The 26,446-nt window shown below is 46.0% G+C and overlaps 1 long non-coding RNA gene across 1 annotated transcript in view; it reads left to right on the top strand.

Annotated features, from left to right (window-relative positions):
• Positions 1–457: 457 nt before the first annotated feature.
• Positions 458–26,446, top strand: part of LOC144142131 (uncharacterized) — a 60,794-nt gene continuing 34,805 nt past the window's right edge. The window contains exons 1-2 of the long non-coding RNA XR_013316850.1: positions 458–503; positions 1,401–1,474. This is a non-coding gene — a long non-coding RNA (uncharacterized LOC144142131). The remainder of the gene's footprint in view (positions 504–1,400; positions 1,475–26,446) is intronic.

The following is a 26,446-nucleotide window of genomic DNA, read 5'->3' as shown; positions in this document are numbered from 1 at the left end:
TCGCCTCTATTTTTTATTTGGAAACATGTCGTATTTGTTATTAAAAAAATAAAGCAATCAATTATATTGTGTCCGCTTGGTATGGGTACCTTGAGTAAAAGGTGGGGGACGATTTCCAGCTAAATGAAGGGATCCCTGCCCTACTGGAAATGAGAGGGACCGATCGCGCTACATTAACGCGATAAGTGTGAGAGTAAACTAGTGGCAGTTATACAAACTTCGCCAAATATTTTGTCCATAATAAACTCTCCAAATACTATTGAAGCGTAAGCCTTATAACTTAACAAAAAATGAGAAATAAAAACATTGTAAAATTATCGTCATAAATATAATGAAGGACCACATAGCTGACGTTGTTAAACGTGAGACCCGATTGAGGTGGCTTGTTGTGTAGAAGATTGATATGCGCAAATCAAGACGAACGTGACGGCAACGGTAATGTTATGTCCTGTTGCAGGCGAACTTTACCCTTTGCGAAGCGACGTACAATATAACTACGTATTGTGAGTGATATGTTTCTATACACCAGGATATCTAAAACCGGCCAATAATTTGTTGCATGTTGCTTTAAACTACCAAGCTCCAACAAAATTCTTCCCAAAAGTACAATTTTTCGGGATATTTTTGATAAACGCCTGTATTTGCACTTGTACTGGCCTTTAAAAATTGATTATCAAAAACATTTCAAAGGGTGCTTGTTGCGGGTGCTTGTTGCTTTATGCTACTTTTGTGACATTGAAATTTGACAACATATTCTGGTGCCACGCTAAGTGCGAGGTATTGAAACGGAAGAGAAAGAAATTTTATAGTTAACACATTCAAACGAATGCTGACCCCCTCTGCTGTAAAACAAGCTCTTGTAAAGTAGTGTTCACCACTAAACCGGCTTTTATAACGGATTGCACATTTTTGAGCGCGCTGTGAGCAGCATGGTAAGATAAAGGGAATGCCGGTTAGATTTCTCTAGACACCTCTGTAATACACCATGTTTCTTTAAGACGCCCTAAACAGAGACCCTCTAATGCCAGCCTCACCATTATCAACAAATGTTCTACTGCTAAAATGTTTTGTAAACATTAAAGGTAATATCAGATATAGGAAGTTCCTAGGGATCTCAAGCAATGACCTACATAATTCCCACATACTCTGCAAGAGCGCTGAGAATGAACAGCCAGTAAAGTTGGTGGTACAGCCACACACACATTCATAGCACAGAAGACACATATGCAACGCAATATCACATATATATTTTTCAAAAATGACCACCCAAGACATTTTACTAATTTCCGGTGTTCGAAACTAAGACGCATCGATGGTAATGATTGCGGGATGTGACACCCGGCCTACCTTATATAACAATTCAGTCATTTAAAAAGTACAACGGCTTTCCACTTCCTCAGATTGCGGATGGACCGAACCTTCCTACAATATTTCCAAAGGTTATCCCATTAGCAGGAAGCAGATACCCTGGTTTGTGAGTATCACCTTTGCTATTTTGTTTTGTTTTGGTATTTTGTCTTTTATGTACAATGATATCTTTATTGCAGATTATAACTATTTCACGTTCTTAATGAACTCATGGCACAAATTTTGTTACCTGAGAATATCTGAACAAACCTATTATTGCTCCAAGCTAATATAACTACGCAAGATAAGTATACAGAGAACGGACCTCCATAAAATATATATTAAAATGCTCTTAGGAATATACCAAACCTGCTCCTAAGTTAACCTATACGATTGGAACCCATGCGTTTTGGCTACAAGCGTGATTTGCACACGCACAAACGCACACACACATATTATATATATATTGTGGTACCGGGGTTCTTGCACCCGGCCGCGGTTCCCCAGAAAGACACTAAGCCCCCTCGATCACACCTTTACTGGGAGTCCCGCTCCGCCAAGGTACACTGCTCAGCCGATCCGGCTGCACACACGTAGCCCATCCGAGTCAGCCATGTTCCATCCTATCTCATCTCGCGCCACATCTTCATACTCCGCCGGAACATGTCCATCGCGCGGGATTGTCCACCGCCACTATTGCCGGATTACCACACTCTCCCCCCCTCCGAAGAAAAGGCCGACGCACAGTCCTCGAGCCAACCGACAGTTAAAGAGTAACTCGAAGCATCCGCATCGGAGCCCCAAGATGACGTCACAGTTCACGAAAAAGATGTCTACAGCAATCTTGGGACTCGGGACATCCTCCGGGACAGCAGCCACAGGATCAAATCAGCCCAGGAACAGCCATGGACGCCGCTGGGTCGCTGGCGCCACTGGAGGAATCCCATGAACCGATGACGGTCTGTTCAACAGTACCAGTAGCAGATAGGGCCTCCCGGCGAGAGGTACGCAGCGCCGGAGTGGAACCGAGAGCACCACCCAAACGTCCTGTTCAAGACCCACAGCACACACGCCAAGGTAGCACAGTGGAGAGTAGAGAGCAGGCACGGCCCGGAGCAAGAGCCGTAGAGCCAAGAAGGTAGCCCCAAGGCCAGGGAGTCAGAAACTCAGGATGCCACCGGGTCATGCACCACGCACATGTGGATGTGGCAGTGGGGAAAGTCCTCCACACGGGTCGGCGGTGAATGCGGGCGCAGCAGGAGCGAATGCCAAAATGGATTCTGGACGCGAAAGAAGCAAAAATTAACGCCCAGAAAGAAACACAATTCTAGCAGGGGGAAAAATAAAAAAATAAAGAAGCGCATCACGTGGTACTGATCAATCATCAAATTCAGGACCAAGAATAGGTAATCCGAAACAAAAAAAATGCCTAAAAAGGATATTCTAGATACATCCCATAGAAAGTTAACATGACTGGTGCGCAGACGCCATTGAGAAACAAGAGGCGTTGCGGCCAAAATCAGATCAGTCCACGTGGTACTGTTTAAGGTCTGCTATATTAACCGGGCCTGCATGTTCACCCGTACTGCTGTGGCGTAAAAGATACGTTATGGAAGACAGCTTCTCGCTTACGGTAAAAGGGCCCTCCCATTTAGGGGCTAGCGACGCGGCAAACTTGCGTGAGGCATCGCTCAGTGGATGAGTGCGCCGGAGAACCATGTCGCCAACCGCAAACTGAACATCTCGACGACACCGGTTGTACTGCTCCGCCTGCTGGAGACGAGCAACGTTAAGCTGCTCCCGGGCAGCCTGTATCGCGTCGCGCAGGCGCTGGCGGACGGCCACAGCATGGGGCGACAGACCAGAACCCGCCTCCATTTCTGGAAGTGTCCTGTCAAGAGGAAATGGAATTTCCCGACCGTAGTTCAAATAAGCCGGCGTAAACCCAGTTCAGCGATTCACCGTGGTGCGAGTGGCAAATGCAATCTCAGGCAGCTTAGCATCCCAATCCTTGTGTTGCTCCGTATGAGCAATTAGCATCGCCTTGAGATTGCGATTCACACCCTCAGTTATGTTTGCCTGAGGGTGATAGGTGGTCGTACGATTGTGTTTCACGCCTACAGCTCGGCAGTTGTCCTCAAACAATTTGCTCGTAAAATACGTAGCATTATCCGTTATGAGCTGTGCGGGGAACCCAAATCGCGAAAACACTTCGATTAGGCACCTCCATACATTCGGTGTATTGACGGTACGTAGCGGGAACAGCTCTACCCACTTCGTGAAATGGTCCGTCACCACAAACAAATAACAATTCCCACGCGGGCTGCGGGGGTAAGGGCCCATGATATCGCAAGCAACGATTTGCCAGGGGCTCTTACTCTCAACAGACTGCATCAATCCGGGCGGGCAACCAACGCGTGGTTTCGCTGTCTGACACACGTGACAGCTCCTGGCGTACCGCAGCACATCCTGCCTCATTCCCGGCCACGTGACAGTCCGACATAACTTCTTATAAGTTTTGCTGCCAGAGCTGTGTCCAGCCAGAGCTGAATCATGAAAGTAACGGATGAAAGCCCTCCGAAGCTTACGCGGTACAACAGCGCGGAATGGGGAATTAGCTTCGTCATCGTCCTGCGGGATATACCGTAGCAGGAGACCATCTTCCGCCAACACATATGTATCAAACTCACCGCTGTTGCTGGTGGGAGCTGCGCCCTGTGCCCCGACGTGCTCAATGATCTTACGGCATAGTCCGTCGGCACGTGGCGCCGCGAGAAGATCTGCCCTGCTCACCAACGTACCCCAGCGTGCGTCAGCATTCACCGCAGCCACCAGCGCCGGCGCTTCCGCGTCCGAAGATGGCGGCAGGGGCGCGCGCGATAGCGCGTCAGCGACTTGGTTCTGCGAACCCTTCCTGTGCTGGATAGTAAAATCGTAGCGCTGAAGCGCAAGCACCCAGCGCGCAAGACGACCAGCAGGGTTCTGCAAACGCTGCAGCGACGTTAATGCCATGTGGTCTGTCTGAATGGTGAAAGAGGCACCGTCAAGATACATGTCAAATTTCTTTAGTGCAAACACAATTGCTAGACACTCACGTTCTGTGACCGTGTAATTGCGCTCAGCCGGAGTGAGCGTATGGCTAGCAAATGCGACCGGACGGAGAACGCCCTCAAACTCCTGCATCAGCACTGCGCCCAGTCCATAGTCGCTAGCATCGGTCTGCAAGACAAATGGTTTGTTAAGGTCCGGTATCCTTAACCCCGCTGTTTCCGCGATTGCGCGAGACAGTGCTTCAAGAGCTTGCTGTTAAGCCTCCTCCCATTGCCATTTCATGCCTTTCCGTAGTAGCTGGTTTAGCGGACGTGACAGCTCCGCACAATGAGGGATGAATCTACGGTAAAAAGCTATCATGCCGAAGAAGCGCTGCAAGCTCTTAACGTCATGCGGGCACGGATACTCTGTAATTGCTTTCAGTTTGGCATCGTTAGGACGAAGCTCTTCGTTGTCCACGACAAAGCCGAGCAAGTCAACCTTGCTTGACGCGAGTTGAACCTTTTTGGGATTGATGGTGAGGCCGGCGCGTTTCATGGGGTCGAGCACGTCTCTGAGATGCACGAGATGCTCCTCAAAGGTGCGCGAAAAGACGACGACGTCATCCATATAGGCCATTGCGTACTTATAACGTACATCGTCAAGAACGATGTCCAATAATCTTTGAAACGAGCTCTTACATGCGTCTCTTATATGCGTCTCTTACAGTTACGTCGTTGAGACGGCGGTAGTTAATGCAGAGACGCACACTGCCGTCTTTTTTTGGCGCCAACACGACTGGAGATGGATGGGCGCTCTGCGACGGCCGCACAACCCCCGTGTTCAGCATCTCGTCAAGGGCGACATTCAGTTTCGCCTTCTTCTGGATGCTGAGCGGCCGTGGATTGCAGCTCCAAGGAGGGGCGTCCCCCGTGTCAATGCGATGTTGAAGGACGGTTGTCCGCCCAGGGACCTCCGTGAACATTTTAGCAAACGGCTCCAACACATAGGCGAGCTGCCCCCTTTCATAGTCACTGCAAGGACAATCCTCAAGCAATTGCCTGATTCGCTCAGGCAACACGGATTTCGTTGCGACTGCGGCTGACCTTTTCACGGTACAGATATGCGTTGACGCCAGAAAAGGTATCAATTGTGCGTCATTGCCCAATCTGTGACCACCACCCGCCAAGTCAAGCAGTAGGCCCTCGCGAATAATGAAATCCCGGCCCAAAATCATGGGTACTGCCAAGCCAGGGCAGTACATAAAGCGCTGCCGACACCTTCTGCTTGCGTAAGAAATGTGCAAACGCACAGCCCCACGCGCTTCAACCACAGCACCATTGGCCACTTGCAACCGGGTGCTGCATTGGCGCAACTTAACACCACGTGCTCGGCAAAGTCAAAGACAGTTTCACCAATGAGCGACAAACTGCCGCCGGTATCAACCAATGCAGAAACATCCGTTCCAAGAACGTGAACAGAAAGATGTGCTGCTATGGGCTGTGTGCGTGCTTCAACACGGCAAGCAGTGGGTAATAGGAACCAGTCCTCGCCACCTGCCAATTCTGGGCCACTCAGTGATGGGTTAGTCACCATCATTGCCTCGGGCTGCATTCCTTCATCTCGATGGCTATTTGTATTTCGGCGACCAGCCATCACACGCGGACACTCACGACGGATGTTTCCTGGCTGTCCACATTGGTAACAGCCGCCAGCTTGATTTCCATTGGGCTTGTAGCCCCGCGACCCTCCCGTCTCGACGACCGGACGAGAAGGACCTCTGGCGTTCAGAGGATTTCGTTGCCGACCCCCAAGGGAGAGACTCGGGTCGGGGAGCGGTGAGCCTGCCAGTAAAGAGGGCCTGTTTTCCCAACGCAGGAACTCTGGCTCTAACCGCTGCGGGGAGTTCCCACCGTGGGCTGCACCATCTAGTGGTCTTCCGCGCTCCAACTGCCTGCCGCCAAGGGCAGAAGGACCTCGAGCGCGGGGGGAATTCAAGCCCGCCGCTGCCGTACGCGGCTGTGGACTTCGCTGTGGCGAAGTCTCATAGGTGTCTCTCCATGCGCAAGCTGGCTCAAGTGCCTCCCCTACTGGCGGAGGGGGTACATACCTCAGCTCTGATATCAGAGCGTCCTCGATTGCACGAGCTGATCGCGCCATCTCCTCCAAACTGGAGTAATCACGACCGTGCAGGAAAGGTCGGAAGCGCGGATGGCAACGCCGCAAGACGTGCTTTACCATTTCCGTGTCAGACGCACCGGGGATAGCTCGCTTGAAGAGCTCCTGGATAGCTCGAATGTATTCGAGCAAGCCTTCGCGCGGGTGCTGCGTACGTGCCTCCAGCTCACGGCGGATGCGGTAGTCGTAGTCGGGAGGCAAGAACTCCTCGCGGAAGCGTGCCTCGAAGTTAGCCCAGGACGCGAACGGGGTCTGGAGGCGCCACCAACGACCAGCCGATGCCTCCAGGGCAACCAGCAGGACACGGGTCAACACGAACTCGTCCGAAACACCCGACGCCGTCTTGAAAACATTAAGATCGCTCAGGAAGTCCGCCACGGTCTTGCGGTCATCGTAGCCCCTGAACCGTGGCACCGCAAAGCTCGGCTGGAACGATGGCCCATGCTCGGACCCACCGCGTTCTAGCCCGAGACCCGCCAGCCGGTTCGTGAGGTTCTCGCAGAGGTCCATGATCGGGCGGAGCACGCCGACGAGCCCAGTGGCGTCCGCATCCCTTGCGGGCTCACGCGAAGCAACCAAGGGGCGCCGACGGGTAGAAGCTCCACGGGCAGGCATGTCCCTGGGAAGAAATGCTCTCGCGAGCCGCGAAGCAAACACGGGAAGAAAAAATGGTTATAAACAACAGAAGCCACTACAAAGGCGCCTCCAATCACGAGGAGGGCTACCGAAAAATCCCGAGAGCCACTAAAAAACGCCAACGTAATTCGCCCCGCAAAATGCCCACCGCGGAACACCAAAACGAGGAAGAAGACCACAATGCCCTTCCCAAGAACCACGGCCGGCCCCACGTTGGGCGCCAAATGTGGTACCGGGGTTCTTGCACCTGGCCGCGGTTCCCCAGAAAGACACTAAGCCCCCTCGATCACACCTTTACTGGGAGTCCCGCTCCGCCAAGGTACACTGCTCAGCCGATCCGGCTGCACACACGTAGCCCAGCCGAGTCCGCCATGTTCCATCCTATCTCATCTCGCGCCACATCTTCATACTCCGCCGGAACATGTCCATCGCGCGGGATTGTCTGCCGCCACTATTGCCGGATTACCACAATATATATATATATAGATATATATATTTAAATATATACATAGATATCTATCTATATATATAGTCCCAAAGTAGAGTCCTTAGTTCCAGCAGGAATTCGCGCGAAGTAAAAGTACGTTCTCAGAGCCTTTTTTACAACTGTTCGAGCAGTGATAGGTCTTCTTCAGGAATAAAAGCTTTGGGAAAAATCGTACGCACTCAGGGTGGGTGCGGCGCCCCGAAACAGATGACACATGGTAAACAAACACACAAACGACCACCCTCACCATACAGAGCTTATTCTGCTAAAGGAAGGCAAACAAGACCCCTAAAAACCAACCAACCAAACAAACAAACAAATAAACGAAAAACGAAAAAGAAAAAACGGGGGTGGGGGCGAGGATGAACATACTGAGGGAACGCCAGTGTGGAAATGACGGCCGGTCGCCCGCACATGTGGACCCCTAAGCCCATTGCGCGAAATTAAGGGGGAGCGCGGCAATGTGTGAAACAGGAAAACAAGAAGAGAGAGGCGACAGTGGCTGTGTGCTGTGCTTCCGGGCCATATTTTTGTGGAATAAGCCCAGGAGTCCACGCGTGCGGGTGACAGGCCGAGTGCTAACAGTTAACACGCCGTGCATTTATTTGGCACGACACGACGCGACGCCGTGCACAAAGGGAGACGAGGGCGGGGAAGGGACGCCACGAATGGGCTCCCCCATTGGCCTTTGTAGGACCTCCGAAACTCCCGGAAGCTGCCTGGGCTCCAGATAGAGTGAAGGGCGCCGCTTGCCTTCTTGGTCTTGCCTCTGAAGACAGTCTGTAGGGAATCTTTTTTACCGGGGGCGCGCTTGTAAACTCACTGCTTATGGCGCCATGTGCTTTGTAGTCTTCCCCTCTTGGAGACACCGGATGTTTTTCGGCCTTTCGCCACCCATCAACTTGTCGCATTTCCTGTCCCCCCCCCCCCACTCGCGTTCACGCAGTAAGTGCCTCCTCTCGCACCCCTTTTTATGTTTTTTTTTTGTTTTGTGTTTGGTTTGTTTTTGGGGGTCTTTTTGGCCTTCCTTTAGCAGAATAAGCTCTCTATGACTTGTTCCAAAGCTTTCATTCCTGTAGAAGACCTCACTCAGGTCGAAACGTTGGCAAAAAAGTCGGCGAAGAGCGTACTTTTATTTGTATAGATATATATACACTGTGGAAACAAAACTCATGCAGAGCGCGAAAACGTCCGGTAACCAGAGACAAGGACACACGAGAAAAACATTAGAAAATAAAAATAAATTTTACTGACATTTCTGGAAGAGGTCTTCCTTCCTTCAGAGTGCAGAATAAGTTGGTTTCAGGCTCATATATATGCAAAAAATGTAGCAAGGGCGAGGGCAGGGCAACGGAAGGCAGAGTTTGTGCAGTGGGATCATTGTTGGTGGGTAGAAAAATAAGGAGAGAGGTGGAAGAGGGAAAAATGAATTCTAAGGACCTACAGTGACGCCGTACAAACATGAGAAAAAACAGCCAAACAACACAACAAACAGAACGAAAAAAACAAAAAAAAATTAACAAGGTAATTCCCCCATTCCCCTCTGGCAAGAGGGGTGAAAGAGTTGTCAAAACAAGAGATGCCCAGGCACACATTTGACATCGGCAAAAAAACCACTCTCACGCGGAACAAACATGAGAAAACAACAAAAAAGCACAATGGGGAAAAAATTTAAAAAAGTTTTAAACGCCTTCCTCCTTGGAAATAGGGGCGAAAGATAGAGGTGAAAACAAGTTTTGCCCTTGCATGCATTTGGCATGCGCGTGAAGAAACATAACAAAGAAATAACAGTCGGCTGGTACGAACATAAGAAAGAACTACGAAGAAAAAGATATTAACAAGGTAATTGGTATTTTCAGTGTCCCGTGGCAAAGGGGGGCAAAAGAGGGGTCGAAAGATGATATGCCCATGCACGCAAAAGGCGAACATCTGGCCATACACACCCGTTCTAAGAATCAGAGTCACGTGATTGAAACTTCAGGGTACTATACTGGGCCTCTGTTGGTGGAAGGCAGGGGTCACGCCCAAAAGCAGTAAGACAGGCAGTTTCGGGAGGAAGTGAGAGTACATTCGTACCCAAAGAGCACAGAGAAATAAAAATACGGGGTAAAACAAGTCATAAAAAAGATAAAAGAAGGCAGGTGCACCCGTATGAAGCGCACCGGGAGGTACGCGTATGGTCGGCACATGGCACCAGTTTAGGGAACGCCAAGGCGGTCAGCAACGAATATTAAAAACAGCGACACAAAAAACACAGGGAAGAGCAAAGCAATCACACACGCTCGCGTGCACACATTGATTACAAGGTGAAAGAATCAAAGCTACCAGTGGTACCGCAGCCTTCTACCCAGAACATAATGTTCAGACTTGCAGGTCAAATTTGGTTTAGTGAAGCCACTGTGATAAAAAATGTGGTGCAAGCACGAAAGTATAACCGTCTACGGAAGGTCGCAAACTGATGGGAGAATATTATCGAGGGAAAGAGAAGAGCGAATGTCAAATGTCAAACGTGTGCATGGGCATATCCTGTTATGACCTCTCGTTCACCCCTGTTGCCACGGGGGAAACATGGAATGACCTTGTAATTTTTTCTTTATTTTTTTCGTGCTGTTCCTGTTCTTGTTTGGCTCTTTTTTCATATTTGTATCGCGTGAATGTAGGTTCTTGGTATACGTTTCCCTCTCTTCTACTTCTCCCCTTTTTCTGCCCACGAACCATGATCCCATTGTACAAGCTCTCCCTGTGTTTGCCCTGCCCTCGCCCTTGCGACATTTTCGGTATATATATATATATATATATATATATATATATATATATATATATATATATATATATATATATATATATATATATATATATATATATATATATATATATATATATATATAAATATATATATATATATATATTTATATATATATATGACCCTGAAATCTACTTATTTTGCACTCTGAAGAAATGAAGCCCTCTTCCTGAAACGTCAGTAAACTCATTTTTATTTTCTGTTTTTAAGTGCGAATGCACTTTATAAGCGACCCTGAATTCCGTTGACCGCCGTCCGTCCACATAGCAACAGCTGCGGGTGCGCGCGCTCCTCGTCTTCCTTGGCAACGGGGGGAGATGGGCGCGCGCTGCCTGGCCGCTGACATGGCACATACCCACGTGGGGGATTGGCCAGGAATCGGGCGTGAGAAGGGCTAATGCACCCGCTTAAAGGAGTACTGACACGAAATTTCAAAGCTGAGATCCGCTCTAGCAATCAAGTACAACGACAACACAAATAGGTGTCTGTGCATGGCACATACCCACGTGGGGGATTGGCCAGGAATCGGGCGTGAGAAGGGCTAATGCACCCGCTTAAAGGAGTACTGACACGAAATTTCAAAGCTGAGATCCGCTCTAGCAATCAAGTACAACGACAACACAAATAGGTGTCTGTGAATAAATGCATCTTTCTTTCTTTGTAGTTGTGTGTGTGTGTGTGATCTCTCTTTCGGGAACATTACCGAACCGCGCAAATTCAACTCCTGCATTCGCACTTTCACATTATTCCCCTCGGGGAAATGCGGGGAAATTTTTCTCCTGTGTCCCAGTCTCTACTTACATTATTTTTTCGCGCGATGTGTGAGTTTTTGTTTCCAGACTATCTTCTACCATGAGCGCTGCCAGGACCACAAAGACGCCATCCGCAAGTTCCCGCAGACGGCACCGTCTAGTGTTGCAATCGGCGACTTCTAAACTAAGTACCTTGTTAAACATATTGACCCTCTCTGTGTGAAAACCCCAACTTTCATTTCACAAAACGGAACATGCATTTCTGACGCGCGCTTACTCATTGACTCAAGGCCTGCTAACTCTACCACAGTTTTCCTGCATGTCGGATCTAATGACCTCTGCTCTTATTCTGCTGAACATGCCTTTTGTGACTACCGCGCGCTGACTAACCTTATTCCTCATTCTCGGCCTAACATTCCTACCATCTACGCCAGCTTGATTCTTCCGCAATACGCTAACCGCCGCCGTGACCACCGAATCTCCGCTTTCCGATTGGCTGCAATGATAAAGTACGACGCTTTAACTCTTTTCTGCGCGAATTCTTCCGCCTCTCTCGCTCTGTCTGCGTAATTGACAACGGATTCCAGTACCTTCCCGCCCGTCGAGTCCTTGCTGCTGATGGCCTGCATCCCAGTATTGAGGAGTGGCTTTGCCTGTTGGCCACATCCACGAACTTTGCTTCATGCAACAGCGCTGCAACCCTCCTGGATGGCGCGAAGTCGCATGTACTGCCACCCAAGCTCCGGTAATGTCCTCATACGACAGTATGATGACATAAGGCTCGGCGGTGCGTGACCGATGGCTTGGGCTCATCGGAATACCGTCTTTCTCAGGCATCTTCTGTTCTTGGCCTGCTCCCCTTCCCGGCCCAAAGATACCCCCGGCTGCGCCATCAACGCGATACCGGGACGCCACGTGCCTTCATCACAAATTTCGGTTTCGCCTGACAACCAGTCCAGCAATCTCCGATTCTGGCAAGTGCTGCAACGTAGCTGCCCTGTGGAGAACGCGTCAACCTGGCTGCCCCGTGCTTTGCGCATGCTCCACAAATAGCCGAGGGAGATCCGATCGCCATCGACAACGCCCGCAGCCTATAAAAACATCCTCGGACCGGCGCCCACTTCAGTGGGCTCGGCGGCGCGCGAGCGATGGCTTGGGCTCAGCGGAATACCGCCTTTCTCAGGCAGCTTCTGTTCTTGGCCTTCTCCCCGTCCCTGCTCAAGGATACCCCCGGCTGCCCCATCAACACGATACCAGGACGCCACGTGCCTTCATTGGAAATTTCGGTTCCGCCTGACAACCAGTCCAGCAATCTCCGATTATGGCACGTGCTGCAACGTCGCTGCCCTGTGGAGAACGCATCACCCTGGCCACCCCGTGCCTTGCGCATGCTTCACAAATGGTCAAGGGAGATCCGATCGCCATTGGCAACGCCCGAAGCCCATAAAGAGCATCCGCGGACCGGCGCCCTCTTCAATGGGCTTGACGGTGCTGGAGCGAAAGCTTGATATCATTGGAATAGCGTTTTTCTCACGCAGGTACTAAACAATTGTGCTTTGTTTGCGCGACACACGCGTTATCCTGCCTTGCTTGTGCTGCCGAGCCCACAGTGTTGTTCTTCTATTGCTTTCGATTGCGGTCTTGTTTTGTTGGAGTTATTGATGCTATGCAGAGATGTATAAAAGAACCCCGGTCCGACAAAAAAAGGTGTCCCGCTGATAAACCATGTTATATAGCCGCAATTCTTAGTGAATTTAGAAACGGCCAGTCAACACTCTTAAGCGAAATCAGATCTATGAAACGAAACTCGATGAAACCGACACCATATTCGCGTACATATAGGTACGTTTAACTAAAATCGAGGGAGACTGCGCTTCCCGTGTGAGCATTAAAACCCTGGTAGTGGGAATTGAGCATCTAGCCGAGGAGAACGCAAAACCGATTTCTCATTTGTCATCCCGTCTCGACGATTTCGAAAACTGGGTTCTTCGCCAAAACCTGCTTTTTTTTGGGCTAGTCGACTGTGCAGGCGAAACGTGGGCGCAGTCTGAAGAAAAGGTCATTACTCACTGTGCAGCAGAACTGAAGATAAACATCCAACCACGGGACATTGAGCATGCGCACAGGCTAGGCACATTTACCCCGGTTAAAAAAAACAAATATTTGTGAAATTCGCCCATTTCAACGATAAAGATAAGATTCTTAGTGCCAGCTGGAAATTTAAGGGGTACGAAGTTGCTATCGCTGAGGATTTTTCGCCTAATACACGCGTGGCCCGCAAGAAGTTGGTTGAATTTGGCAAAGCACAAAGGACCTCCTACAAGCTACGACACGATAAATTAAAGATAGGTGATGTCACTTACACCTGTGACCACAGTAGCGAAAAGGTTGTGCAGCGCGATTCATAGCTGTTAGCAAACACAATTCCCAGTCCCAATAACAGGATCATATCATTCATTTTTACTACCATCCGTAGCCTGCTTCCCAAAAGGGACCAACTAAGCAACGCAGTTACCTCAACCGACTCCAATGTTGTAATTCTTACTGAAACATGGTAAACCCATCAATAGTAATGCAGAAGTACAGCTCTCTTTCCCAGATTTCGACGTCTTCACATGTGATCGGGTAAACAGGCGAGGCGGTGGTGTCTTGTTGGGTGCCCATCGTAGTTTGCAGTGCTGTCGTGTTGTTATTAGTACTCCACTCAAAATACTGTTTATTCGATGCACAGCTGCGTATCCTCCTGCCATAATTGGCGTGCGCTAACGCACCCAGATGCCGGCGCCTCATTCGTACCCAATTTCCACGACGCGTTGCACTTGGTGTCAACCCTACACCCCAACACGCGTATTGAAATTTTTGGTGATTTTAACTTTCCGCCTATTGACTGGACCAACCCCATTATCACGCCGGTGTACAAAAGCGTCGAAAGCGATTTCATAAACAAGTGTCTTTCGTTCGGGCTTTCGCAGTTGGACACATCACCCACAAGAACTACAAACCACTCGAACAATCTCCTTGACCAGGTTCTTGCCTCTCACCCAGATAGTTTCGCTCCACTCACCCACCTGGATGGAATCAGTGACCACGCAGTCATTCATGATACGTTTCATTGCCTACACATACGCCCACAGAAAATGTCGAAAAGATTAACACTTTACAACAAAGGAAATTATCTCGATATCAACGCTGAATTTACCCGCATTTCCTTTTCGTTCTTGTTGGATTTCGAAACTCGCTCGTGTTAAACAAATTGGTCAATCTTGAAGTATGAAATGCAACGTTTGATTGTAAAGTACATACCTACAAAAACGATAACATAGCGGATCGCATCCCCGTGGTTCAGTGTTACTTCAACGGCCTAAAAGAACGGCTCAAAAGAAAAATAAATACGCAATTTAGAGCGGCAAAATCTTCCACCGATCCACACACATGGGAAAAATATCAAACAACATCGAAAATGTTCAATTCACTCCTGTCTATAACCAAACGCACCTTCTTTTCGTCGACACTGACAGCCCTAGTTCGCAATGAAGCTAAACAGTTCTGAAAGATCAACTGCTATTCCTGACTGCCACAATGCCGAGTCCATTAACTCCACATTCCGCTCAGTATTCACCCGCGAGCCAGATGACGGCCCTGTGTCCCTTTCTACTATATTGCGCTCCATGATGCCCAGCATTACATTCCAACCAAACAGAATCTCAAACGCAGTTGGCGGCATGTTGTGAACTGGCACTGACCACTGTTTTGCATTACTCCAGGTCGATGTTTTTTTTTCTTTCTTCTTCTCCTTGCAACGGACGCGTTCGTGCCCGCCATCACTCTTCATTGAACTACACCGCCATATCTGCATCGCATCGCTTGCTGGCCCGATCATGGCGTCACGTGCCACGGCTGAATCCTGCTTCTGCGCATTGTGCAGTGCGCAGTTTCGCCCGGCTGCAGTCTACCACGAGGCGGCGCATCACTGCCTAAGATCGCCTTTAAACAGCAGCGGGTTCAAGACAGCAACTGCAGTTGGAGGCATGTTGTGGACTGGCACTGACCACTCTTTTGCATTACTGCAGGTTATCATGGTCATGCAATTTCCTTAGTTTTTTTTCTGTGAATCTGCCTCCAACTGCATGTGTCTGTGAAATGTCCGAACTAAAATGTGTTCAGTGTTCTCAAACATTGCCGCAGACCAACAACACTTGAAATGCTCTGTGTGTTTCGGTGAGCATCAGTTGGTGCCTTTTTGTGCTGATGTCTCTGAAGCAACGTTTGCTTCTATGGGAGCGAAGAGAGATAAGGGGCGATGCAAACAGTGTCATGGCAAAGCGGCTTCGCAATCAGAACCCTATACCGTGTCTGAGCAACTAGCTGGCATTACTGAACAGCTAGGAATCCTCGTGTCTATTAAGGAACGTGTCGAGTCGCTCTCATCCCTGGAGATCAAAATTGATGAGCTTCTTACGCTGAAACCTCAAGTTGAATTACTGAAATCTGTAGTTATTGAAATTCTGCTGGCTCTAGACAACCTTTCGACAAAATACAACACTATCTTGACTGAAATTGATGGTCGAGACGCTACGGTAACGGCTTTGTCAGCACAGGTGCAAGAGCTTGACACTTGTGTCACCTCACAAACCTTAGTTATTGAACAACTTCAGAGTGACTTGAATTACTCGGAACAGTACAGCCGACTAGCAAACCTAGAAATTCACTTCACCCGATGAAGTTCCCGTAACACCCGATGAGAATCTGCCGGGTATACTCACAAATGTTGCTGAAAAGCATCCTGGAAGCTTCGAAAAGAACAGCGATTTTTAAACAGAGGAGAATGGATTGTCCTTGAATCAATTCTTCGGTGCTTGCAGCAATAGCAGAAAGAGAATGGGCCTGGGCCCGTTGCAGACGCTCACCCAAAAATGACCATTTAAGAGCCCAATTTAAATCAGCCCGTAAGTTAGGAAATGCTGTGCTTTGGTCTGAAAAAAAGAAAATATTTTCACAGTGTATTCAGCTATTCCTGAAATAGACCGGCCAAAACATGGTCGACCATTAATCGGTTACGGGGCAAAACAGCTAAACATGCCTCTGATATAATTGCCCGAAACTTTGGCGCGGCATCACTTACCCTCGCTAATGAGTTTAACTGTTTCTTTTCCTCTGCTGGTCAAGCCATTAGTAGTATCCCCAAGATTCAAAGTGTTATTTCTGTCAAAGATTCTGCGTTTCTTCCCCTATTTACCGAGGAAGGTTTAAGGTATATCTTATCTGGATTTCACCAGCGGAAATCACCAGGTTTGGATGGTGTATCCGTTGAATTACTTAGTAATCATTTTGGTGAATTTAAATGTGTAATTTTTGCCATCATCAACAATATTATTGCAACCCAAATCGTGCCACAAGGTTAAAAAAGTGCTCTCGTTAGACCTCTTTATAAGAAAGGCGTAAAAAATAGTGTCAATAGCTACCGAGGTATATCAATTTTGCCAACAATTGCCCTCGTAATATCGAAAAACACGACATAATTCGTCAAACCAATATAGTTTTACTGCTGGTAGGGGTACACAAAAAGCTTTGGATGACCTTTCGGAAGTTCTTAATAATGCCATTGATCACAATGAATTTGCCTGTTCAGTGTTTCTTGATGTATCAAAAGCACTTGATTCTTTAAACCACAAAGTAATTCTTGACAAACTGCACCAATATGGTTTCCGTGGGCCTTTCCTGTTGCTATTAGAAAGTTACATTTGTAACAGCCGACAGAATGCCGTATTGAGTAAAATTACAAGCTCCCCACACGTACTGCACGCTGGCGTTCCGCAATGGTCTATCTTGGCATCATTGCTTTTTAACTTATATGTTAATGATATTTCAAAATGTGTACTTCATTCCCGGGTATTTTAGTCCGCGGATGACACTCTTCTTGTTTCCAGGCATAGTGCCTTCGATCTTGCTGTTAGGAATCTGCAACATGATTGTGAACAGATATTCAAGTGGTTTAGCAGACACGAAATTCGAATCAACACTAAAAAAACTCAATTTGTTTCCTTTCATAATAGTTTAAAGCCAATACAGAATGTTACATCAATTTATTGGCATGTCCCTGGTTGTTGGAACAGTAAACACACTCCTATTTTGCCTGGAGCCTCTGTTAATTACTTGGGTATATTTTTTTATTCCAACATGTCTTGGAATACACATCTCGCCTTTATGTTTTCTCATCTGAGGAAAACTGTCCATTTGATGTACCGGATCAAATCCCTTTGTTCCTTAACAGTACGTAAGCAAATTCCTTTTGCCTTAGCCTATTCCACATTAAGGTAAGGAATTTGTTGTCTTTACTTTTGCTATGATTTCTGGAAAAATAAGGTGGATGCTATTTTACGTTCGATACTCCAACACTTTTTTTATGGTACACCATATCTTGATAACAAACCTGTCGTTCGTGTTTTACGCATGCGCGATTTTTCCTTGTTGTTTAAACAAACAGTTGTACTTCAGTATATTTGGTCTCTGCGAATTTGCCAGCCATACACTCCTGTGCGGGATTTATGCCCTCGCGATCATTTTCTTTTACCACGAACTAGAACTAGATTTGGTGAACATGTTCTCGAATACTATGTCCCGATGGTCCTGAATTCTTTGCCAGACGACTTCTTTTCGATGAATATTCGAAATAAAATTAAAAACAGTCTCACAGAACTTCACTATCGCCTTTAACAGTGCTGCTTTCTTTTTTTTTGTTCGTCTTTTGTTTGTCTAAATTATCATTTTTTTACAAATTTTGCCTGTTTGTTGGTTTGCGACGTGTTTCGTGCTGCCGGGAACTGCCCTTAAAGCCCTTGTGGCTTTGGCAGACCCGCATTTGTATTATGTTTTTATGGAAGCAAAAAACATTATTATTATTATTATTAATATTCGTGTGCATTGTCGGTGGTTGAGCGGCCGCAGCGTCAAAGGGCACTATTTGTTTCAAAGTTGAGCCCTGACACTGCCACTGCTGATCTCAAGAAGCACATCGAATCTCAAAATATTTGTCCCATTTTCTGCCGGCGGCTGAAAACAAAATATTTGTCGTACTCCTCATTCTACGTCATGGTTGATGAAGAAAACATGAAGCGTCTGAACGACCCCTCAATGTGGCCGCGTGGCTGCATTTTCAAGCCATTCCGTGGGATTCTACATGATGATATGCTCCATCCTTCAGAGTCTGTAATTGACAGTGAAGGTGTGTAATTTGGACATCTTTTACCAAGACGCTCGTGGTCTACGGAATAAGCCAACTGAATTCTTCGCTAATGTTATTTTGTCTTCGTTTCCTGTCATTGTGATTACCGAAACTTGGCTGTGCAATGAGATTCCCTCATCAGACTATTTTACATCAAGTTACAACACCTTCCGCAGTGATCGTGACTTCAGTGCAACCAAACAAAAAGGTGGTGGCGTACTTAGGGCTGTAGATAATTCTCTGAGATCTGTTCACCGAAGTGACATTGAAACTGTTCCTGAATCAATATGGGTCGAAATTAGCCTTGATCGCTGCGAAAAATTGTTGATTGGGTCGTTCTATGTGCCGCCTAGCATTACCCCAATTTCTTTTAATGACATCATCTCTTCCATTGAAAATGTCATAGCTTCACATAGGAAGCACAGGATTGTTGTTATTGGTGATTTTAATACCCCTGGTATCGACTGGAGAACACTTAAAAATTCTCATTACCATCAATACATAGAGAATAAGTGCGGCCTGCTATTAGATTTTCTTGCTTTTAATTCCCTTCAACAACATAATTCTATTGCCAATCCTTGCGGTAACATATTATATCTGTGTATTTCGAACAATCAGCCTATTGAAGTGTCACTCTCTGACGTTTTTCTTGTTCGTCCCGATAAATTTCACCCACCACTTAAACTAACACTCTCTCTGTCAGGGGAAAAACAGAGCTTTCAAAAGAACATCGACAAATCGCCCAGATTTGCTTTCAAAAAAGGTGACTACGTTGGCTTACACCGTGACTTATCCTCCATTGATTGGTCTATGGTAACTGAAAAAACCAATGTTGATGACCAAGTAGATCAGCTTACGGAACTTATCTTAAGCAGTATGCGCAAATATATTCCACATTATACTCCTAAACTCCATAAATATCCTCCCTGGTTCTCGTCTGAACTTATAAGTGCTCTAAAGCATAAAGATCGCGCACACAGAAAGCTTAAAAGCACTCCATCTCTCGAGCGCAAGGAAGATTTCCGATGCCTTCGAACTCTCTGTAAACGCCTATATAAACGGGATCACAGTTCGTATATTGCACACTTAGGAAAAAGCGCATCCGACAGGCCGGCTGAGTTCTGGAAGTATGTACGCAAACGGTCTAACAAAAGTGAAGAGCCTTTAATACTACTGGATTCCCATGGAACAGAACTACAAGCCGTCGCTGACTATTTTGGCACGCAGTTCTCTTCCGTTTATAAAGCCTCTGACCCTAGCACTACTATCGAACAACATTAGGAAATCAACACACCCAATGCTCTGTCGCTAGATGAAAATCTCATCAGCGAATGCATTAAGCGCTTGAAACCACCCTTATCATGTTGTCCAGATGGTATCCCCCCTCAGCCATACTAAAAGCTTATAGCAGTATATTGGTCCCAGTACTGACTAGCATATTTAATAACTGTCTGATTACTTCCACATTTCCTAGCATGTGGAAAATTGCTCGTGTTTTTCCAGTATTTAGGTCTGGCTGTAAAACTGATGTCTCGAATTATCGACCGATTTCTCTTCTCTGTGCCATGTCAAAGATTTTTGAGCTGGCCCTTCACCACATACTGTCTTTTAATGTTAAAAACTCATTGAATAATATTCAACATGGATTTGTCCCTGGCCGTTCAACCGTCACTAATCTTGCCAGTTTCATGACGCAAATATCTACACCTGTATTCCAGAGAGGACAGGTCGACACCATTTACCGTGACCTCAGCAAAGCGTTCGATGTAGTCAATCACTCAATGCTTATGGTTAAACTTGCTCATTTTGATGTTGACACCGCTGTTGTGAATCTATTGCATAGCTACCTTCGTGACAGATCATGTTATGTTGCCGTCAATGGCCAAACGTCCTCCTTTTACAAAGTGACCAGTGGTGTACCTGAGGGTTCGGTATTAGGCCCACTCCTCTTTTTAATGTATGTTAACGACGTTTCTTCTGCCATTCGCAATTCTTCTTTCCTTTTGTATGCAGATGATATAAAGATATTTAGGGAAATTCATTAATTTAATGACTGTCGCTTGTTGCAGTCTGATTTGTGTTCTTTTTCAGAATGGTGTAAAAACAACAACCTTTCTCTCAATATTTCAAAGACAAAAGTCATGAGTTTCACTCGCAAATCATCTAGCATATCTTTTTTATACTCTGTCAATTCTGTGTCTTTATGTAGGGTTTGTGAGATCAATAATCTCGGCGTTCTCTTTGATAGCACCTTGCATTTTTCAGCTCATACTAAGCGTGTTGCTATGCGGGGTCTTCGTTCTCTCGGCTGTGTTTGTAGAATATCGAGAGAATTCAATTCTCCTATGCCACTCCGCAAATTGTACACCGCAATATGTCTTCCTCAACTTGAGTATGCATCTGTGATCTGGAGTGGCATCTTTAATTCCTTAAGTAACGTAGTTGAGCGTGTCCAGAAAAAATTTCAACGCGTTTACAACCATCGCTTCGCTAAAAATGACTCTGGCTCGTGTTCTAACACCGTTGAACTATTGTCACTGCCTTCACTTCGCTGCCGGCGAAATCGCGCCGATCTCGTCTTTCTTTTCAAGCTCGTTCACGGTACTATCTCCTGTCCTATACTGCTCAATAGTATTAATTTTCGGATTCCGCGGAAGCAAACAAGAGAGAGCAGGCCGTTTCTTGTAACTACCCGCCTCTCTCAGCACTCAACCCTCAACAGGATACAAAGTCTTTATAATTTTTATTTTCTTGACCTCGATGTTTTTGATGGGTCACAGTTATCGTTTTCCTCCAAGCTTTCTACCGTTATAAGATAACATCACATGTGCAATTTGTTTATATCCTTCTCTTTTACTTTATCTGGCGCATTGTTGTATGTATGTATGTATGTATATTATCTGACTTTTCGTCATTATCATTGGGTATTTCTCATACTGTATTAATCTACTTTTGTCCTGTCGTCCTAATATTTCTGTACGCATTGTGTCTCTGATAGTTTTTTCTGAACAGTCGTCTTGTTCTATTGTGTTATTCTTAGTTTTTTTTGTGCGCCAGCATCAAGACCTCTGGGTTGTTCCTGGGCACGTTAAATAAATGATTGATTGATTGCTTGATTATTAACTGGCAGGCTGCGAGAGGACAACGACCTCCTACGCCGGGAAAACGCGCAGGCTTTCGACCGTCTCCATCAGGGGAGGGAGGGTGACCGCGCCCATTATGCGCAGGTGGTTGCCTCCTTGCGAGCGGAGGTGTGCTCCTTGCGTGCCCAACTACTTCACCACCCCGCCGTGTTGCCGGAAGGAGTGCGTCACAGCTCAGGACAGCCTTCCTTTGCCCAAGCTGTAAACAAGGAAGTGTTGCCTTCGGCAACGTCTGCTCCGCTGCAGTCGGTGTCTTCGGCTTCTCCTGCTTTGCCTCCTACTCCGCCCCAACTTTCTACGGTGCATTCTGCGCCTCTGCTTCACTGTCTCCCTCCTACTGTTGAGAAGAAGTGTCGAAGCCGGGCATGTGTAGGTGCATCGGACACATGTGGACTGGTCGTCGTTCCATAGCCGAAGCGCCCCAAAAGCAATGTTCGTTTTAAAGCGTTCTCCGTCCACGACCTCTGCTAGTCTTAATGCCCATCTGTTAACCTTAGGTGCCTCGCCCTTGAACTGCCGACGACTGAAAACTAAATTTGACACGTGCGCATCCTTTTATATTTCCGTCAGTGAAGAGTTTTTCGAGCGCTTGAATGACCCTGCTGTTTGGCCGAAAGACTGCCTCTTTAAGGAGTTTCGAGGCATGTTTCACGAAGGCATGCTTCACAGCTCTGAGCGCAACACATCAGAAAAAGAATAATGACTAGTTTAGATGTTTTTTATCAGAATGTGCGAGGTCTTCGAACTAAGGCGACTGAATTTTTTGGTAATGTTCTGGCTTCTTGCTTTCGGTTAATAGCTATATCTGAAACTTGGATGTGCCCTGATATTCTATTCAACGAATATTTTCCTCAAAATTACCATATATATCGTAATGATCGTGCCTTAACGGGATGCAAACAAAAGGGGGGCGGGGTACTTCTTGGAGTTAACAAATCTCTCCCGTGTGTGCTACGTAGCGATATTGAAAACACAGGTGAGTCTTTATGGGTCGAAATTCATATCTCTAAAACTGAAAAACTTCTAGTTGGTGTTTTTTATGTTCCTCCTGATGTGGTTCCCGACGCGTTCAATAAGTTAGTCTCCTCCATTGAACAGGTACTCACTACTCATTGCGACCTCAAGGTCCTCCTCCTTGAAGATTTTAACGCTCCTGGCGTTCAGTGAAGCCACCTCACCTGTTCCCACTACAACCACCACTTTCAACAGAAGGGTAATAGGTTACTAGATTTTTCGTCTTTAACATCCATGGCACAGCGTAATCACATAAAAAACTGCAGTGGAAACATTCTGGACCTGTGCTTTTCAAACTTCGATGGCGTTAATGTGTCGCGCTCTGATTGTGCTTTAGTATTACGCGACAAAAATCATCCTCCTCTTTCTATTTCCTATTGCCTTCCTACAATGCTCCACCGTTCTGTAATTTCAAGCAATGCGCAACCTCGCTACGCTTTCGCCCGGGGAGATTACGTTGGGCTGTATGGCTACTTTTCTGCTGCCCCTTGGTCAACAGTCATTGACCACTCTGATGTCAATGAACAAGTTGACCGTTTTACTGAGATTGTGCTTTTGGGTATGAAGAAATACATCCCGCAATATTTACCAAAGAAGTTCAAGTTCCCACACTGGTTTTCTTCTGAATTGCGGGATGCCCTGAAACTGAAAGAACGTGCGCACAGAAAGATGAAGCGCTCTGGTGCGAATCAGTTCGCTCAGGAGTTCCGGCGCCTAAGTGCCCTAAGTAAAATATAGCACAAGCGTGATCATGCTTTGTACCTGGCGTGAGTTGAAGCTAAAGCAACTCATCAGCCGGGAGCCTTCTGGAAGTACATTCATTCTAGATCTAGTACAACGAAAGAATCTATTCGTCTACTGGATTCCAACGGCGATGAGGTTGCAGATGCGGCCGACTGCTTTGCTCGTCAGTTTTCTTCTTTGTTTCGGCTTAGCGGTGGTAGTGATGACGGCAGCGTCTCTTGTCACCAGGACGGTAACTCCGCTTGTTTCCAATTAGATGAGAACATCGTGCGGACCAGCATCAAGCGGCTAAAGCCCTCGTTTTCTTCTGGGCCAGATGGTATTCCTGCTGCAATTCTAAAAACGTGTGCAAATTTGTTTGTTCCTGTGTTCACCTCAATATTTAATAACTGTCTCCGGTCTGGCACGTACCCTCGCGCATGGAAAATCTGTCGTGTATTCCCTGTTTTCAAGTTAGGCCCAAAAACCGACCCCATGAACTATAGGCCAGTGTCGCTTCTTTGTTCTGCCTCTAAAATATTCGAGTTATCTCTCCATACGTTCTTGTCTTTCTCACTTAAACACGTCCTCATTCCTAATCAACATGGCTTCATGCGTGGTCGCTCAACCTCCACAAACCTCGCATACTTCATGGAGCAGGCTGTCCCAGAAGTCGTTGGTAGAAGCCAGCTTGATGCGGTCTACTGTGACATGAGCAAGGCCTTTGATGTAGTCAACCACTCGTTATTGCTTGCCAAGCTCGATCGGTTAGATGTTCACGCTTCTTTAGTGGGTCTTATACGTTGCTATCTCCAGGAGCGATATTGCTATGTAAGTGGTATGGTCAAATATCATTTAGGTACAAAGCAACCAGTGGTGTATTCGAGGGCTCCGTTCTGGGCCCCCTTCTTTTTTCCATTTTCATTAACGATGTTGCTTCTGCCATTCAAAATTCTTTTTTGTTGTATGCTGATGATATGAAAATCTTCAGAGAAGTGCGTAATGTTCAGGACTGTAATTCTCTTCAGGCTGATATCGCGTCATTCCATCGTTGGTGCACCAAAAACGACTTAATTTTGAACTTCCTCAAAAACGAAAGTTGTTTCCTATAGTAGGAAAACTCAACAGCTGCAATACTCTTATAAAATAGCAAGCACTGCACTGCCGAGGGTGACCGAAATTCGGGACTTGGGAGTACTATTTGATTCTTCTCTGACTTTCTCTTCCCACATTACACAAATTACCGGACGCTCTCTTCGATGTCTGGGTGCTGTTTGCAGGTATTCTAGAGTTTAAAACTGCTCTTCCTTTCTTAAAGTTGTATTCGGCTCTCTGCTTACCTCTTCTCGAATACGGTTCTGTTGTTTGGAACGGAACTTGCAAGTCCAATAGTGACCGCATCGAAAGGGTTCAAAATAAGTTCCTTTCTATCTTTAGGCACCGTTTCCGTCATGTACAAGAAGACGCAAACGGCAGCATGTCTTGTCTCAACAGTATTCCTTCCCTTCGGTGTCGACGAATGAGAGCTGACATTATCTTTCTTTATAAACTTCTTCATGGTGATATCTTGTGTGATGACTTGGTTGCACTTATCAATGTCAACTTGCCGAACAAACTTTTCCGAAGATTTCGAGCTTTCAGAACAGATGCTTAAAGTAGACGACGCTCGTACATCTGCAGAATACAATGTGCATATAATGAATATTCCGATTGTATTGATATATTCCAGAGCTCTTTGTCTTTGTTCTCTAATGAATTGAAAACTGTTGTAGCTTAAGTGCCTTTATGTCATTTATGTGCCGTATTTCTGTTCCGTATTTATTTTATGGAAATCATCATCTTGCTTGTTTGTTTTTCACTTTTGCTGATTTTGTGTTGCTTGAATTTCTGTCGGTTTAAGTGTCAGTGCTTTTAACGCTGAACTTCGTTTTTCCATTTTGAAACTTCCTAACATTTGGTTACAAAACCTTTGTTTTATGTGTATAATCTATCTCCGTCATGTTTATTGAGTATTTGCTTGTGTATTTTCAATTTTTCACGTGCCTTCAACGTTTTGCTGGCCGGGTGTCATGGCTTCTAAAACTAGGCTTCCTTTTTTTTTTTGCTGTTTTGCTTTCTGGGATCTCTGCAACTATTTTTACCTTATTGTTTCTTTCATATATATGGTTTTCTGTGTTGTGTTGTCTTGATTTTAGTTTGTTTTTATGAATGCTTGTATGTGATGTACCAGTACCAAGACCCTAGGGTTCTTCCTGGGCACCAAAAATAAAGGTTGATTGATTGATTGATTATTAAAAGTTGCCATATTCACTTCATGCGTCCATTTGAAACAGAAAATGTACGCTTCCCGAATCTTGTAAAAATTGTCTTCTTTTTACTCACCCTTCCGTATAGTTACGCTTATTGTAAGGTGTCTTCTTGTAATTGACCAGACATTACAGTTTCTTTTGATTGTGTAATGTTGCCTAAAATTACACTATGGTATTTTTAATCTTCTTTGAAGTTGTAGTTTCTTCTTATTTTTTGCTCACTCACTGTTCTTTTGCCAGCTGTTGATGCATTTCATTGCTGCTTATAGCTTTTCTGTGCCCCAGCACGAAGGCCTCCGCTGTTCCTGGGCACTATAATAAACATTGATTGATTGATTAATAATATTAATAATATAATAATAATAATAATAATAATATTAATATTATTATTATTATTATTATTATTATTATTATTATTATTATAGTCTCTACACTCTTGCCGTTGTTTTTGTTGTATTACTGTCAAACTTTGTTGCTCTGTATGTCGTGTGGCCTTTACGACAGGCAGAGCAACATAGGCATCTTCTTTTTTTTATTTTTTACCTATACCCAGGCTCTGCCTGTGCTTTATTTCTGTCATTTTCACTACTTCAATTTGTGTGTGCCTTGTTGCTTGTTTGTTTCTTGCTGTATGTTTCTTGTATTTTGTTTTCATGCAACTATCCGTGCGCCAGCACTCAGGCCTGTGGCTGTTCCTGGGCACGTAAATAAACATGATTGATTGATTGATTCATTGATTATCATCATCATTATTAATATTATTATTATTATACTGACTCCCTCAAGCTATCTTCGGTCTCAG

Source organism: Haemaphysalis longicornis, unplaced genomic scaffold (assembly GCF_048455015.1).
Source record: "Haemaphysalis longicornis isolate Haplotype H1 unplaced genomic scaffold, Haemaphysalis longicornis Haplotype H1 scaffold_6, whole genome shotgun sequence".
Classification (NCBI taxonomy): Eukaryota; Metazoa; Arthropoda; class Arachnida; order Ixodida; family Ixodidae; genus Haemaphysalis; species Haemaphysalis longicornis.
Note: the sequence above shows the minus strand (reverse complement) of the source record. Positions and strands in the feature narration are given on the sequence as shown.